Source organism: Syngnathus acus, chromosome 13, assembly GCF_901709675.1.
Source record: "Syngnathus acus chromosome 13, fSynAcu1.2, whole genome shotgun sequence".
Lineage (NCBI taxonomy): Eukaryota > Metazoa > Chordata > Actinopteri > Syngnathiformes > Syngnathidae > Syngnathus > Syngnathus acus.
The window spans coordinates 15,310,002-15,327,007 of record NC_051098.1 but is presented as its reverse complement, the minus strand read 5'-3'; the positions used below and the strand labels follow the sequence as shown (position 1 = coordinate 15,327,007).

The 17,006-nt window shown below is 41.7% G+C and overlaps 1 protein-coding gene and 1 long non-coding RNA gene across 2 annotated transcripts in view; one reads left to right on the top strand and one right to left on the bottom strand.

The window, feature by feature from the left end:
* schip1 (schwannomin interacting protein 1) overlaps positions 1 to 17,006 on the bottom strand; it is a 132,544-nt gene that overhangs the window by 42,123 nt on the left and 73,415 nt on the right. The window lies entirely within an intron of this gene.
* Positions 1,333 to 8,450, top strand: LOC119132027. Its single transcript, XR_005099775.1, has 2 exons — positions 1,333 to 1,692; positions 7,886 to 8,450. It is a non-coding gene; the product is annotated as an uncharacterized LOC119132027 (long non-coding RNA).

Genomic DNA, 17,006 nt, shown 5'->3' with positions numbered 1-17,006 from the left:
TGAAGAGTCAAAAGAATGCCTGGAGAGGAGCTGCCATGTAAAAAGAGATTGCGCACATGTAAACAAAATCAGTTTGAAGGATTTTTATATCCCATATGTCGTAAGCAGAGGGGTGTCAAACGGCTTCATTTGCATCGAGTCGGTATTCATGTCAGCATTATGGGATTTCATATAACAGCTTGATTGATGAGCATTCATTTCTTTGCTGACATTATTAAAGTCATCTATCTCATTAACATTTTAACCAGCTACATGTTTTGGTCAAAAGGCCGACGGGAAGGAGAAAAACGCTGGCGTAGGCGGCGCTGTCACCTCTTTGATGCATTCAAACAGCGTTTTGTCATTGCTTAAACTGTACGTCAACTTTTGTACACCCGCCTTTGATTGACGTTCCTCCTAATTTAGCTTTGTTTCCCTACCTTTGTTCTGCTGTTTTGCCTCATTGAAGTCAATTACCCCGAAACCACTTTTATAAGCTGCGAGCTAGCGCTGTGCTGACTAAGACGCACATTATCCTCACATCCGCCGAGGATCACAAACAATAGCTCATTTCGCCAAGCCTCAAACAACACGTAAACAAACGGGAAAATACAGTTATCTGCTGCGATGATCGACTGCGGCCTTTAAATATGCGCTGTGAAATAACGCCATCCGGAAGCCGGAGAAACAAAATGCAGGCGCATTACAGAATGCATAAGATGCGACGTAATTATACCACCTCTGGTGAAGGTTGCTGCACTCGGAGAAATGGATTAGGTAGATTACATTTGCACTTGACTGATTCTGTTCGGGTCCCTGCCGGTGACGGGAGCGCATTTTATTCACGTCTTCTCACTGAGAAAGACTGAGTAGATCACAAGCTATCTGCCGAAGCAAAAATAAAAAAAATTGAAATAAATATAAAAAATAAATTCAAATAAAAAAATAATATCCATCCATCCATTTTCTGAACCGCTTAGTCCCCACAGGGGTCGCGGGAGTGCTGGAGCCTATCCCAGCCGCCATCGGGCAGTAGGCGGGGGACACCCTGAACCGGTTGCCAGCCAATCGCAGGGCACACAAAGACAAACAACCATTCACACCTAGGGACAATTTGGAGTCTTCAATCGGCCTATCAAGCATGTTTTTGGGATGTGGGAGGAAACCGGAGTGCCCGGAGAAAACCCACGCGGGCCCGGGGAGAACATGCAAACTCCACACAGGGAGGGCCGGAGGTGGAATCGAACCCGCACCCTCCTAACTGTGAGGCGGACGTGCTACCCAGTGCGCCTCCGAGCCGCCTAAAAAAATAATATAAAATATAAAATACAATAAAAAAATAAAATAGAGTGCCTCGTCGTCTGCCCTGAGTGTCCCACGGAGAAACATGCAGATGGGTGAAACTGAACACAGCGGCTTGTGTTTCCCAGTCATGTGTCCTAATCTAAAAATAGTCACCATGCACACCGAGAGCACCAGAAGGCTTCTGCACCACACCGCATCAGCGACAACGTGTCAACATCATCCTCGAATGCGCTTCACGCGGTCACATGTCCGCACCAGGCAACAGGCTCTATTTTAGCCGCCGACGCAAATCTTGTCCCCGCTCCCGTTTCACTTCATGGACTAGAACGGATGGCTTCTCTCACTCCCCTCAGGGGACGACGGCGGGGCTGCCGGGTTGTCAGGCTGCCGCGTCCTCCGAGACTCGGGGTAGGTGCCCCCTCGGGGATGGACCGTGAGCCGAAGAAATGAGGAAGTAGACGACGGTTGTTGACTACGTTGCGAGGAGGAAAGTACAGAAAGTCCAACGCCACCATTCTCTGACCTAATTCCCTGTTCCTGAGAGCCATCTATTCTCAGACAATTCAAGCGGATAAAACACGTTCCCACACAAAGACGCACCGTTCGCTTTACTGCCATCTCTGCTGCAATTCTCTGATAAGAAAACGGACAATCAAACTTTATAGTATGAAGACAAAGAGTTTTTGTGTGCCAGGCTGCCACGGGGCAGGCTTCGGGGCCCGAAAGAATAAAGCCAAGATGTTAGATGATGATGTCAAGTGACTGTTATCGTTTGCCTCATGAATGCACAAAACTATTATTTCCTAAAAAACAGTCTGGATTTAATATTATTCACTTGTAGCTGCCATTCATAAATCAAAGAGGCGGACAGAAGACAGGGCATCGTTCTTCATATATGTGCCGGTATAGAGTGTGTGTTAGTTTAGCTGTGTGTGTGTGCGTGTGTGTCCGTCGCCTTGAGCGTCAGTAGCGGCCAGCCTCTCTCTGGGGCCCATCTGTGTAACCATAGTGATTGAACAGTCCCCATCTCTGTCTGTGAATCTAGCCTTCTCCGTGGGCTGCAACGTGCGTGTATGTGTGTGTGTGTGTGTGTGTGTGTGTGTGTGTGTGCGTGTGTGGTTTTCCCACCGGCAACAACACACAGGTTGGTGGTGATGAATTCATTATAAGAACTCATTAATTTCCCTTAAACTGCTACTGGCTACCACCCACTGTCCTGAGGATATTATTTATTTTCTTTATTTATTTTTTTGGATAAAATGCATGTTGGTCTGCGTGTGTGTGCACATGTGTGTGTGTGTGACGTGCACTTGGCAGGTGCGAGAAAGTCTTGGCAACATTGCACACATGCATACTGGGAGCGGTCATTGCAAAACTGCATTGGCATAAATGATGTTATTAAATTTAATATTCCGCTGATGTTTGCAATTATTCAGTGGAAGAAAATAGTTTTGTGTTTTTTTTTAAAAAAAAAACAAGTGACAGCAATTAGACATCTAGTGCCGAATCTCCGATTTTACGATCATGTTTCATATTATTTAAGTGGACTTGAGCTTTAAGTAATACATATTATAATAAAGGGCAAAAATCTTTTCAAGTGTGCATACTTGGACTAAGCCATAATTTCCTGTATTTGCATGAATAATGTAGAGAACTGAAAATGATACATTTGACCTGCTGCGAACTGAACAAGGAAATATCTCAACCCATCGGTTTGAGTGTATTTTCAATTACTAACATTTCACTCAAAAGTCCAAAACCCCCAACTTTGGTCTTTCTACAATAGTAAGGTCAAAATATTACAAGCAGAAGCAACTGTTAATATAATTCACTGCAATTTGGCACCACGACAAACTGTCAAATCAATACCACTCTGACAATGTAATAAAAACGAAGCATTATTATCTTTACAAAGGCAGATTCCATATTGGATTTCTTATACTATACAGCTAATATCGTTCCCGGTGTGTCTCGTGGCATTTTTGTGTGTGTTTGCGATATAAAATAAACACAGCCCGACTCTTGGTCAGCACAATAGTTGAGATGCAGATAGGAGGTGTTATCAAGAGGAGAGCTTCTTCTCTCAATGTCTACCCTCTCTGCTGACAAGCCTCTTTTGTCTTTTTTTTTTTTTATCAGCTCACTCTTATTGCAGACTGCAGTGTCACTATCTGATCAGCAAAGTATTTGCTCTGTGGCCGCTGATGCTGGTGATGATGATGATGTCAGCCTTTTTGGCAGTGGATTAGAGGGCAAAATGAAGGGTGGATAAGAGAAGGGAGGACAACAACTGCTAACGGCACACGATAGCGCGTCGCCTCTTATCTGACGCTTGGCTCAGAAAGGTGACGATCAAGAGATGGAGGATGAAATCTTCTCGTTTTTGGTTTTCATTTCCCTGCAATTACTCAGGTGTTTTTGACATTTGTTGGTACGTGCGTCAATGAGTCACCGCCAGGCATATAAGAACGAACAAGGCACTTACACACAAATGCACATTAATTAGACAAAGTACCTGTCAATATTAATACGCCTGGATATGTTTCTGTGACAGGCTGCAGATTGCGTCGTGATGACGTACAACTTAAATCGGAATGAAGCGTAAGAAAAAAAAGAAATTGTGAGAAAGGATCATCATCCCCAGACGAGATGGCCTAACAAGTGCCAGACAAATCAATCACCGAGCCCCAATGGGATGTGAAATACACCGACAGGTTCAGTGCACCCGGAGACACACAAAAAAAAAAAAATCCAACTGACCGAGTCTGTCAGACAGGGAATTTAGTGAGGAACATAAATAAACCAAAATGCTAAAGCTAGCTTAGAATTTCTAGCGCTGCTAATATGTTAAAACTGGCTCTCTATGAGTGTTTATTGCAACTTACTACTTTCCTAACAGCATGCCATAGTCATGTTTTAGAATTACGCCAGTGAAAGTAAATGAGTGGGTGTGGATTAGGAGAAAGATTAGTAAAGTGAGGCTACATTCAAATCTTGCTAGCAGTTTTTAGCATGGCAAACTCCCTCTATAATCCAAATGTCAAACACCCTTTGTATATGAATATTTTTTATCTTTTGACAATCCACTTTAGTTTAATTTATGACACTGGTACAGTAGTATGTCCGTTGTCAATGAGCCAGAACTTTTAAAATGACTATTAAAATGATACAAGTCAAGCTATATTGTCAAGAGTTGCAGTGCTTCTTAGCAGACAATTACGCTGCCTATGCTACATTAAATGGCCAATTAAAAACCTGCATAGGCCAGGTAATGTCATCTTGAGCTATATAAACACACACATGGACGTTATATATGGATGTTGGTCAAGAAGGTGGCCATAAAAAGCAACAGGCTGGCAGCCATATGCTTCTTTGCTCTTCCAAGACACCAAACCCGGGGGAAATTAAACGACGTCTATAATCCCTCCCTGCTGTTCCAAATCAAAATCCCATGACTTGAATTTAAGAGCTTTAATATCGCTGTGCATTTATGGTCGTGAAAGAGAGAAGGACATAGAGGAAGTAACAATGTGAAGCCGTGTGCGCACAGATGAATATGTATCGCGCCGCAGCAGATGGGCTGGCTGCAGTGGCGTGGCGTGGCGTGGCGTGGCGGGGCGGGGGGAACAACATGATTTGACAATGTGAGGCTCACATTCAAATGCGTGGGGATTTGCATAGCATCGACACTTCCGGACTTCGTATTAATGTATCTGTCCCAAACTGACAAGCAGAGCATCTGCTTGAATAACCAAAAGCGATGGAATGCTTTCTGTACTTTTTCCTTCAGTGTCAAATCTGAAATGATTTTCTTGCTAAATTTACCCGAGGACATAAAAATGAAATGAAACAGCGGAATGTCTTCCAGCACACCTGGATTTACCTCATCCAAAGAAATAACCTGCTTAATTGATTTGCCTTATTGTGAGCAATGAAGGGATTACAACTAAATAGCCTGCTGGTTGTAATGACGGTTTATTAGCCAGCCTTTGTTGGGATTAGCAAGGCGGGAGAAGTTCCACTTTAGCATCGTAGCCTCATAAAACAGTCTTCATATGGAGAGGCTTTTAGGTGCAATGAATATCAATGAGTGACTACGGAACAAGTTGAGTAAATGAAAACCATGCATCACGTTGACAGAGGATGCTCCATCGGCGAACAACATGCGTGCTCATTTCGCTCTCGCCTGGCCCGGTTTGAAATGGAGTCTTAATCAGAATAGTTTTGCCTGGCAAAAGTTAAGCGGGCAGGTTAATAAATGTAGTAAATGAAATGAAATGTTGCTTGCTGCAGTTAAAGCTGTCACTCTTGAAAATGTTTAAAATAGATTATTTCGTCGATTCATGGAAGAACATTTTATTTTGCATAAAAAGTATATTATTAAACAATTTTCTCTGCCATTTACTGTTGTTTATTTGGTATTTTTTGTATTTAAAAAAGAAACAATTATTGCTTTCCAAATTAAAAGCAATCGCGAGCAAATGTCTTGTTTTGATTAAACACAAAAGATCATCTTTTTGTTTGCATGAATGATTAAAAAAATAAGGAATAATTACTGTTGAGGAGCTGAAATTAGGATAATTCTAAGTTAACAAAAATTCTCTAGATGATTATTTGATTATCAAAACGATTAATTTGATAATCGATAACTTGTTTATACAACTTAAGTGGAACGAGTACTAAAGCATGAAGGTAGGGTATAAAATATGTCTTATACTTTTTAGACTGACTCCTCCTCAGGGAATAGATGATGCCTGAAGGGACAGCATAAGAAGAAGCAGGGTGGACAAGCTAGTGCCCTGACATGTCAATCATCCCGCTCCTCTGGGATGCTAAGTACACACGAGGACACTGGTTGAGCTGAAAGGTTCAGTGCAGCCAAAGAGGTTACTTAAAAAAAGATTACTTTATTTGTATTTATTATTATATTTATTTATTTAAATAAATTAGTTTCATTTTATTACATTTCAAATTTTATATTTTGAATTTTTATTTATCATTTTCATTATTATTTTTTGTACCATTTTTAGCAGAATCTTAAAATAAACTCAAAATTATACATTGAACCTACTCGGGATATTCTAAGTGCCTCTACTTCAGAAAGGCGTTTTTTTTATTTTTTTTTTTATGTTGTTGCCATGTAAACATAACATTTCCTGCTAACAGTGAGTTATGAGGAAATATTGGGTGTGGTCCAGTTGTTTTAATATAGCCTGGTCTTGGCTGACCGACCCAAGATTTATGACTAATGGGAGACACACCTGAACCCCTAATAGACCACATCTCATATTCAGCAGGAGACATTTTAGGTGTGGACTATGCCTCAAACAACCCAAGAGGGAGTCTGGGAGGAGGCGAGCGTGACGCGTTCAGGGTGGTGAAAAATGTCAGCGTGTGGGGGGGAGGTGGAAAAAAAAAAAAAAAAAAGAGGGCTGAGTAGGAGGAAAAGCGATGAAAGTGCAAGGGGCGGACACACGGAGTAAAAGAATGATGAGGAAGGAGGAGAGTGACGACGTGAAGATCCCGAGAAGGGCGGGCCCGAACGGCGTTGGTATTCCCCTTCAGCTCTACCCCTTCACTTGTCTTTCACCCTCAAAAGCGCATTTTTTATTTACAGCCGTGATCTGACTGTGGATATTTGTACAAGAGGAGCAGCTGCGTGGATTTAGACTTCGGAAAAATGCCCGCCACCTAACAGATGGCTCCAATGCAATCAAGCTTTGTGTGTCACATTGCTGAACAGTAATGGTGGAAATTCCCTGCGTTTGATTCGCCGCTCAGGATTGTGTGACAAGATGAGATAATTAGCCGCTGACTAGCTCGACTAGCGTTCTACGACGCCGTATTTGATAAATGGATTGTTTTTACTGTTCCCTCTAAATACTGTATTGGCCTGAATATAAGACGGTGATTTTTGCATTGAAATAAGTGGGGGTTGTCTTACATTCGGGGTCTAGACATTATACGCACTCACAATGCTAGACGGCGCCACTTAACTCCCCAGGCCGAAACGAACCCCTGTCACGAAGAATAAAAATAAAAATAGCGGTAGCACAAAGAAGAGAAATAAAAAATAGCGGTAAGAAAGAAAAGAGAAGAAAAGAGACAACAGAAAATGGAGATTTGCATGATTTGAATGAGGCAAAATAACATGCTTTTTCTCTCTCGAATATATTGTTATAATCATTTGTTTCAGATGTACTGTAATTATTTTCTGGATAAAATTTAAATTTGGTCTTCATAAAGTCTTTTTTCAAACTTGAGTCTTGAAAAAGAGGGGGTCGTCTTATAATCAGGGTCGTCTTATATTCGGGCCAATACGGTATTACGAGCCATTAAGTGTTGTCTTGTGTTTTGTCGTTCATCCTCCATTTCCCTTGTAGGTCACCCAGAAACTTTCAGCTCTTGTCACTCTTCAGGCATCGATGCGAGCATCTTTTCTTGACTTCTAGTGAGCGCAGAAATCTTTTTGTATTCCTGACTTGCGTTTTGAATAACGACGCAAAAAACACATTTGCTTTCACATTGCTGCCCAAAAAGGTTGCATTTGAGCAAGTCGCTGAGTTACGGCCTCCCACTCGTGTTCTATCGTTCTGCCCAGCTGCTCCCAGTCAGTCCATCAAACACGCTGCAGTGTTCTCCTGCCAGGAGTCACACACCAACAAAGGCCGAGAGTAAACAAAGCACGCTGGCCGCCACAAAGGGCAACAAGGAGACCGGGCGCCGAATATACGCCGTTCTCAAACAAGTCACCGTTTCCTTTTCATGCTCGCCTGGCTGACTTGACTGCTGCTTAACTTGCTGGCTTCCCTGAGTGAACGCTTCCCTGCCAGATTCCTGATGAGGGAGCCAAAAAGCAAATGGCACATAACGAGAGAGCTCCTAGTCCCGTTCTGGCTCCAAATGACAAGGGGGAAGCGCCAGAGTGGGACACCTGTCATTTCTGCGTGTTCACACGGAAAATGGCTAACAAGCCGATCCGGGTTTGAAGTCAGCGTTTAATCGATGAGAACGCGAATATAGCGGCACCTGCGCCGTCTAATGAGATGAATCAATGTCATAGAACAGATTGTGTTCCAGATTCCAAGTGTATTTGTTTACCTCATAGTGTATTTATACTGTGGGCTAATTTAAAACTGACCCGACCAAATAAATGAATTCTCTCATGATGGCTTTGACATTTGCATTCCCGATTGGGTCTTTTCTGTCAGCTGGGCAGTTCTTGAGCTTTGTGCATATGTTTCACGTTAGACACTTTGATAAAGGTGAAGGCCAGTGGGCATAATGCAGTCATGAGAGAGGGGAGCCAGCAGCCCTCTGTCAGAGTGTCAGAAAAGTGAGCCGTGCCAGCAGCTGTGCGTGTGTGTGTGTGTGAGAGGGCAGCTGGAGTCAATGCCAACGACTCAGCGGGAGCCAAGTTTCCTCTCGATGTGACACCTGCTGGCCACGGGCAAGAACAGGAGCCACTGGAGACGCGGGCCTAATGGAGAGTAGCTTGTGCATGTACATTTGGAGACAAATCTATCACACCTGCACATGTTCACACGGGGCATGTGTGTATGGTGGAGCAGAAGGACAAAAAGGTTCAAAAGAATGAACAGCGATGAGATGGAAAGAGCCGCAGGCAGCGTTGCAGCCACCTAAAAGTGGAGGGAAGGCGAATTTGGAGCCTTTTCATCTCGCTGTAGAAAAGCACACGAATATCTTCTTGAGATTCCATTTTTAAAAACTTCTCCAATCACTTTCTACAGGAAATGGCTTCTTTCCTGTTCCTTACAAATATATTTGGTCATTTTCTCAATATTGCCCAAAATTCCCACTCTGCCTCCTCTCATGCTCCTCAATTTTCAGAGGCTGTCCATTGTTTTCATTCACCGCGCTAATCGGCTAGCAGCAGACACGACTGCGCCGACCCACTGAGGTGCAAGGGGAGAGACACACACACACACACACACACACACACACACGCAAAAAACAGCAAAGCCTCAGACACAAGAGATTAAACAGCAGTTCTTCCAATGGGCAATTTTTGGCCCGGTACAATCCATCTCCATCACACACTCATGAATAAACACACAATGACACACACACAAGCTGGAATGATTGTAAATATGAAATGTCGACGGGTCATCGAGAGACAATACCGAATGGCAAAACAACCCAACATGATTTGATAAAGTGTTGCAAATACGAGGCAGAAAAAAAATTCCGACTTGAGGTCATCAGTTTCGATTATTGCTCCATAATTACACGACATGACGTTCGAAAGAAGAAACACCGGAGGATTCATTTTAAATGTAAAACATGAATGATGTGCTCCCTCCTACGAGCTCCAGTTAAGAGGCAAACAGCAACATTTTGGCCCAACTCGAGACACTTGAGAGAGGACTGGATGACAATTTCAGCCTGCGATAGGTTATTCCACTTTCTATTATCCACCCCAACCAGAAGATCTCAGGCATCAAGCAACATTCTGGATTTATTGCATTCGACAGAGTGACAATGTAGCAACTGGTGGAGGGGGAGGGAGGGGCTTCTAGGTGTCTCTTGATGAGCCTCAAGGAGAATGAGAGGAGGGGGAAGCCAAATGGGAGGATTGAAGAGAGTAAATATGAGCCGTTTGAGTCGCAGCCAGCCAGACGGATTGGCCTCACATCAGAAAGACGCCACATGAAAAGAGGAAGAAATCTGAGCGATTACTTCATTCTCCACAGAAGAGGCCTCTTCTCTAGAAGGATGTATCATCCCTCCCAACATGACCCCTGACCCCTCTGTCTGTCTTTCCAGGTCTCACCTTTACTTTCTCTATTTTATTCGCATTATTTCTCAAGCTCTTGTACTTGTATCACTCGACTCTACTGGCAAGACAATGAGGCTCTTTAATGAGTCTCGGCCTCATTAGATGGCGGACCTTAATCGATGCGGAGAAGAATGCGGACATGTAAATAAATACAAACAAATGACTACAAATCAACACAAATGGATTTGCCCAGCGCGTCTTTTTGCGATACTGTCAATTTAACTCTTTGTACCTGCGTCACTGATCGCCCAAGCACATCAAGACAAACAATTCACACATTTAGATGTAAGTTTTTAAAATGTGGGAGGAAGCTGGAGCAGTTGCAGAGGTGCTGAGAAGATGACACAAAAGGAAAATAAGATTCCAATTCAGTGTGAAAATTCACAATCTCACACCGCACACGTTTTTGATTAGCCAATCAACATCGGGGGCTCTCTGGGTGATGAGATAATTAAAACGCGCTAATTTGATGGCATCGTTAAGATCACCCGGCGATGAAGGGGGGAGGGGGGTTGCGAGTGAGGGGAGGAGGGCAGGCAGGAAGTAATATGACTGCATCCATGGATAGTTTTAAAATATTGTTTTTAGATCACAAAATCTATGGGTGTGTAGACTTTTTATATCTACTGTACTGTGTGTTTACACAATAATAATAATAATAGTGATAATAATAATAATAAGAAAAATAATAATAACACTAATAATAATAATAATAGTGATAATAATAATAAGAAGAAGAAAAAATAATAACAATAATAATAGTAACAGTGATAATAATAATAATATTTTGTGAACTGTTCCAGAACTATCCATTTTTCACAACTCACTGGTTTGGTTCCTTTGACTAAAATAGAATCCCGCACCGAGATGTGAACCGTGATTTAAATTCAATTTAAATAAAAGGAACATAAAAAGCATATCAGGTAATCACATCAGTGAATTTAATTGATTGAGTGTATTCAAAAGAACAAAACAAAAGCCTGCCAAGGAGAAACTCGGGACATGCTGTACAAGTAAAGTCTGCCAGTAAAATGATGATACAAAGAGTGCGGGAGATGACCTCGTCGCGTAGTACAAACATAAACAAAGTCGGCATCTGACGGAATGAATTAGCTCACTTTTGGCATGGAACTTCAACGTGATTTTATATAAATCTTTCATCATCTTGATAACCTCAGATCAAAAGAAGTCTTTGTAAACAATAAGAAACATGGGATGCGGGATGACGCCAAGGAGAGAGAGAGAGAGATCAATCAAAGATGAGAAGATGGAGGCGGGATTAAAAGCGCGCAAGAGGTGTTTGGATGGGTTCATACGAGTCAAGTCCTCAGTGGCCACAAGTCGGGGCTTAACTCCGGCAGAAAAAGACCTGAAAGGTCAATATTGACTGACACCTTTGCTTCACAGATGGAACGCTGGACTTTTGCATGTCCATGAGGCAGCAATCTTGAACAAAAACCTTTACATTGATTTCTTTTTCCAACCTTCAATAAGACCTTTGTCTTTTAGGGCACACAAACTCATGAATTTACAATGCTCACCTCACTGCAAGCAAGCCCGACACACATGATCTGAGAAGGTCGGTCCCTTGAGATACGAGTTTAATTTGTTCGGAAGTGTTTTCAGCATGCTTCAACTCAATGGACATTTGGCCGCACCTCATCACAGTTGCTCAGTAAGCTGCTGTGATGTTGCGAAATATACGGGAGTAGTGTTATATTATCTGTCTACATGTGTTGCGCCACCGTTTGTGTTCAAATATTCATTGACTAATGGGTTAAACATCACAACAGAAATGCTAATTGTTAGCCTGTCCCTGGAGTTGCCCATTATCATTTTAGCATTGAGTTGGCGGACTTAAATGTTTTACTTTGGGCTTCAGGAGCTTTGCTGAAACCATAACGGAATAGCAAACAAAACATCAGTCTTTACGAAAGAAATGGATTCCCTGTGGCTTATAAAAAGTAACGCCAGAATAATGATGACGATGCAAATTCTTCTTCAAAGGTCTTTTCATGAATTCCATATTTTCTCCCTTTATTTGGCTACGAAATCTCAGCCACCAATCTACGCTTTCATGCCGCTGAGAGGAGCGCAAAGGTACAGGCCTGTCAGGACACTCGTGGAATATAGAAACAACGGAGACAATCTCCGTCTCAGTCTCTTTGTGCTCGCGTCGGAATTCTAAAAGAGTCCATTCGGCCTTGCTTGTGGAAAACAAAGAAAATGTGAGAATGCCGATTGTGTGAGAATATCAATTCTACCATTGAGCTGTTTGACCGTACAGATATGATTGCTTTGTTGGTGTCATAATGAATAAAAAAAAAACACCACAAAGTTTGCATTTCTACAGTTTATAGAGCACTACTTCGAAAAAAACTGCCTGACAGTCATTAAACATTAAACAGGCAGATAAAAGTCTCGCAAACACAAACACTCAAGCAACATTTTTGCTTACATCCCGAAAAAAACAAGACAGGCAAGACAAATAATGGCTACCTTCAAGTGCCAACAGTCTTAACTTTTACCTCTTTGTGATTCAAGGACAGCACCCGCCTCGTCTCCACCCCCCCTCCCCTACCCGAGCGATGAGTCGACGGTAATATAACAGCAGTCAAGATTGAAAACGTTTTCATAGTCTAACTTTATCCCGCTTTTTCAATAGCTTTCTTGCCCTGGCAAGCTATCTGCGGAAGTGACACAGAGTATCGATCTGACCCTGAAACATCAGCCATGAGTCACGCAAAGAGAGTGGACCTGTGTGCTTGCGTGGGACACATTGAAATAAAGGGCAGGCGTGTAATATTCCACGCAAAAATGAAATGATTCATTGTGGAATTAATCAGAGGTTGTTCAAGAATCCCCAAATATAACGGTCAATCTCATCATGACATTTTGGACAGACAAGGACTGGAAAACAGTTCGTATTGAAAGACAGGATTATGACAAGAAATTTTTTTTTCAACCCCTGTATTTCATGGAAGGTGGGAGCTTTTTTTTTCTCAAAAATTAATTATTTGTCGATTAATTAATTGTGGCTCCTTCTGGTGTGCATGACACCGTTAGCCCGACTATAGCATTTCACATTGTTAGCATTAAGCTAATAGATTGTGCTTTTGTTTTTCTTTAAATACATAATATTTGTTTCATGTTTAGTGTGACAGTAAACTTAATCTGTAAGAAGCCTTTATGATCTTTTTTTTGGAGAAATTGTTAACTATTTGCTAAACCGCTACTAGCTGTAAAATAAGTCGAAGTCACCGCTAGCGCACAGCGCTCGTAACTCAAATTTTGTCTCACAAGTCACACACAGCACTTATCTCTTATCTCAAAGCAGCACTGTACATATAATAATAATAATAAACTTTATTACAGGCTCTTGGCCCACACATATATTTCTTCTATTTTCTCTTCTAACCGATTGTCTCAATACTGAACATTTGTTCTCGAGGTGACAATGCGCTGATTATTATTACCAAAAAAACAAGGACATTTCTCCTCAACCTCCAGCTATGTAGATGTAGTGACATTTCTTTAGAAAAGAAATTCCATCATTGAAGAGTCCTTTCAATAGAGACACACCACACAGCGACTGAAAAGAAATCACAGCGATGGTAATAAAAAGTATACACTGCGGTGGAAGAAAGAAGGAGCAAAGAAAGGCTGGAAAGAGAGTGAAAGAAGGACAGAAAGAACATTTTCTTCCCAAGCTGCTCGACAACAACTTTGTATTTCTGGCTGTTTGCATGCTGTCATTTAGCGAGACATCATCAACCACAATGATTGATATTTATATCAATATCACAGATAACACTGAAGCTTTTGGGGAGCTGTTATGTTTGTGTCTTCATATTAGAGCGACTTGGTGAATAGCAGATGAAACTAATTGACACCCGCTGATAAAGCTTTATGACATTCCTTCACTGCCCGCGCGCAAATATTTGCAAATAAATGAATGCGAGCGTAAATAGAACACGACTTGTTATTCATTCGATTATTTCCAGAATGAGTTTGCGCCTCCTAATAGGTTTGTCACTCATTTTCATAAACGAATAATCAAATGTACAACACATTGTAAGAATCAACATATTTGCTTTGGTTTCCTTTTTTTTATAATCGATGTTGTTGCTTGGAGCCATATAATCATTTGTATTTCAAGGTCGGAATTGGCATTTTTTAAATTTACGGAAGTATACTGAATTGAAACAGACTGTGCTATTGATTTCCTTTTAAATGCAACTTGCTCATGTTGTTATCTGAAAAACAGTAAATTAGAAAAGGACTTTCATAGGAACAAAAAAAAAGAAATCCATGATTGTTATATTACAAAGATTTTTTTTCTTCTTGTAGGCATGGAGGAGTCTTCTGGGCAATACGATGGCGGTTTTATTCATGGATGGAATCAAATGTAGAAAAACCTTCATAAGAAATGAACTGAAAAATGACCGCAGATCAAAGCCATTAAAATGAAATGACTTTAAATGTAAATCCACAACAATGTGTGCCCTCCCTGATCAAACACTTCAGAACAAGGCTCTGTCATATTTTCATTCATGAATATTACATAGCCTGTAATTGGCCACCATATCATTGTACTGATGATGGGTGGCATCGAGTGGGAGGTTGCACGTCACCTACATTGAAAGTCCACAATTGGCAGGATTTGCCGTGTATTTCTATGTTTGCATAACACCTACGAGTGTCACAGCTTTGAGTGAAGAAAGTTTTGAAAAATATGCAGTGAGAGTCTATGACATAAGCCGGAAGAAAATGAGAAGGAAATTGGACAAAAAGTGTGAAAAACTATGACCTGGTGAAAATGGAAAGCTACTTTTTGAAAAGTGATGGAAATATTAATTAAAGGAATTGGAAGCGACATGGCAAGCATGTGTTCTGGGCTCTCTCCAGACGGGAGATGGAAGGCAGGTGGTGTGTGGCGGATACCAGGGGGATCCAACTTGTGACACTTTGCACTCCATGTCACCCGTAGGCAACTTTCCTGCACAGGTGCTGTGCTCAGGTGGGCGAGCGAGACAGTAGAGTTGGAAGGAGAAGATGAAAATGAAAAAGGGAGGTCACCTGGGATTGATTTAGCATACAAGGCGCCATTTTGTTGTAGCTTTCATACCACATCATACTCAAAAAGACCAACTCCTTAGAGGGGTTCGTCCCGATCGCTAAAATAGTGAATATGTGAAGCACAACATATGACACGCATTCACTATTTAAGGCACTTTAGACTCCATAGAGAGAAAAGACCAGGCTGAAAATATGTATCCTTTATTCTTTCTCGCCACACTGCTGTGAATAATCAGCATGTGGCCCTCCTTTGCACGCCACACGCTCAACATACCACCGTCCCTGTCGATGCTACGAATTGATCTCACAATAGACATACTTTGTGATGGAAAAAAAAAAAAATAATTACCAGATGCCCCCCTTTGGTAACAAATGGATGCTAGTCATGCTAGCCATGCTACTTAGCTAGTTAGCTACCATGGTAGGGAGTCTATAATATTCATTTCACTAGTTGTAGATTTGAACATTGACTATGACTTTTTAAAACTGCAACTGGTTAGCATTTAGCACCTGAATTCACTGCTTTGACTTCTTTAGCTTCTTTCAATGTCTTTTGTTAATGAGCTAGCCATTAAACGTCAACATCTTGACATAATTGAAACCAAAAGCGTTACAGCGAATTGTTCAGGGCACATTCTGACATTTACAACCACAATCAAACATGCCATAAATGTATTTCACCCAAGGAAAGTAGTTGAGAGCCTTGAGCTAGTCACCTAATCTATAAAGCCTCCTTCACATGGCTCAATGAATAAGTGGGCAAATATTAGCACACGTTTTCACTACGTTTTTCACTGCGCCTGACTCGTCTCGTCTGCTCGGTAACGACAACCGTGTCCATTGAGCTCAGTTAACCTTGACTGGCTCTTAAAAGAGGAAATCTAAAAGCTATAAAAGTTTTACAATAGCCATAACCCTGATTGTCCAAGTGTGAATATATATACGTATATATGCCAATCAAGCAGACAATGGGTGGCCTCTCTGTATAATTACCGCTATCCTGATTTTGTATGTCATTTGGAATTAACACAAAATTGTTTTTTACTCATATACAAGAATTTCAATTTATGGTGGAAGCAAATTATGCTTTTTATCGGCCCACATAGCTTTCCGTAGATGGATTTCCTCAGATGGTGACAACCTTTAATATTCAGTAAGGGTTCACAACACTTGTGGCGTGTCATCTAGCATGAGTCACGCATGCACTTAATACCTGCTAAGCTCCTGTAATATCGTGCTCGACATTTTGTCCAACAAAATCGCTGTGAGAACATACTCAACGCAAACACGTATGATAAAGCAGTCGTATATCTGGCTTTGCTTTACAGTGCAATTGATTTCGAAATTGAAGCATTAGGAAGTCGTGCGCGGGAGTATGGGGAGCTAACAGTCAGGCTTTTGTGTGACGTATAATTTGGCATTTGAAAGATACAAGGATATAATGCTTTGCGGGCTAGGCTGCGGAGGGTGTTGCAAATAAAGGCGAGAGGAAGACGAATGGGTTTACTCTGCGGCCGACAGCCCCTGTGCCATCTCGCCTAGCTAGCATCCCTCCATCTCGTTCTCATGCTGCCCCGCTCCACTTGTTGTCTGGCTTGTGGTGTAATATTGAACGTCTTGTAAAAGACTCACGCCCCGCGCTGCACCGCACATTAGGCCTGGCAGAACACACGTGTCCGAGATATTCCAATGACTTCGGGGCTGTCTGGGCCAGCAGTGCAGAGAAAACAAACAAGAGGAAAGAAATACATCAAATACATTTTCTATCTCGCTTTCATTTTCCTGTGGGATGTGAAAAGAGGGAATATATTCAGAGGATCAATGGGGAACTTTGTCTCTGTCA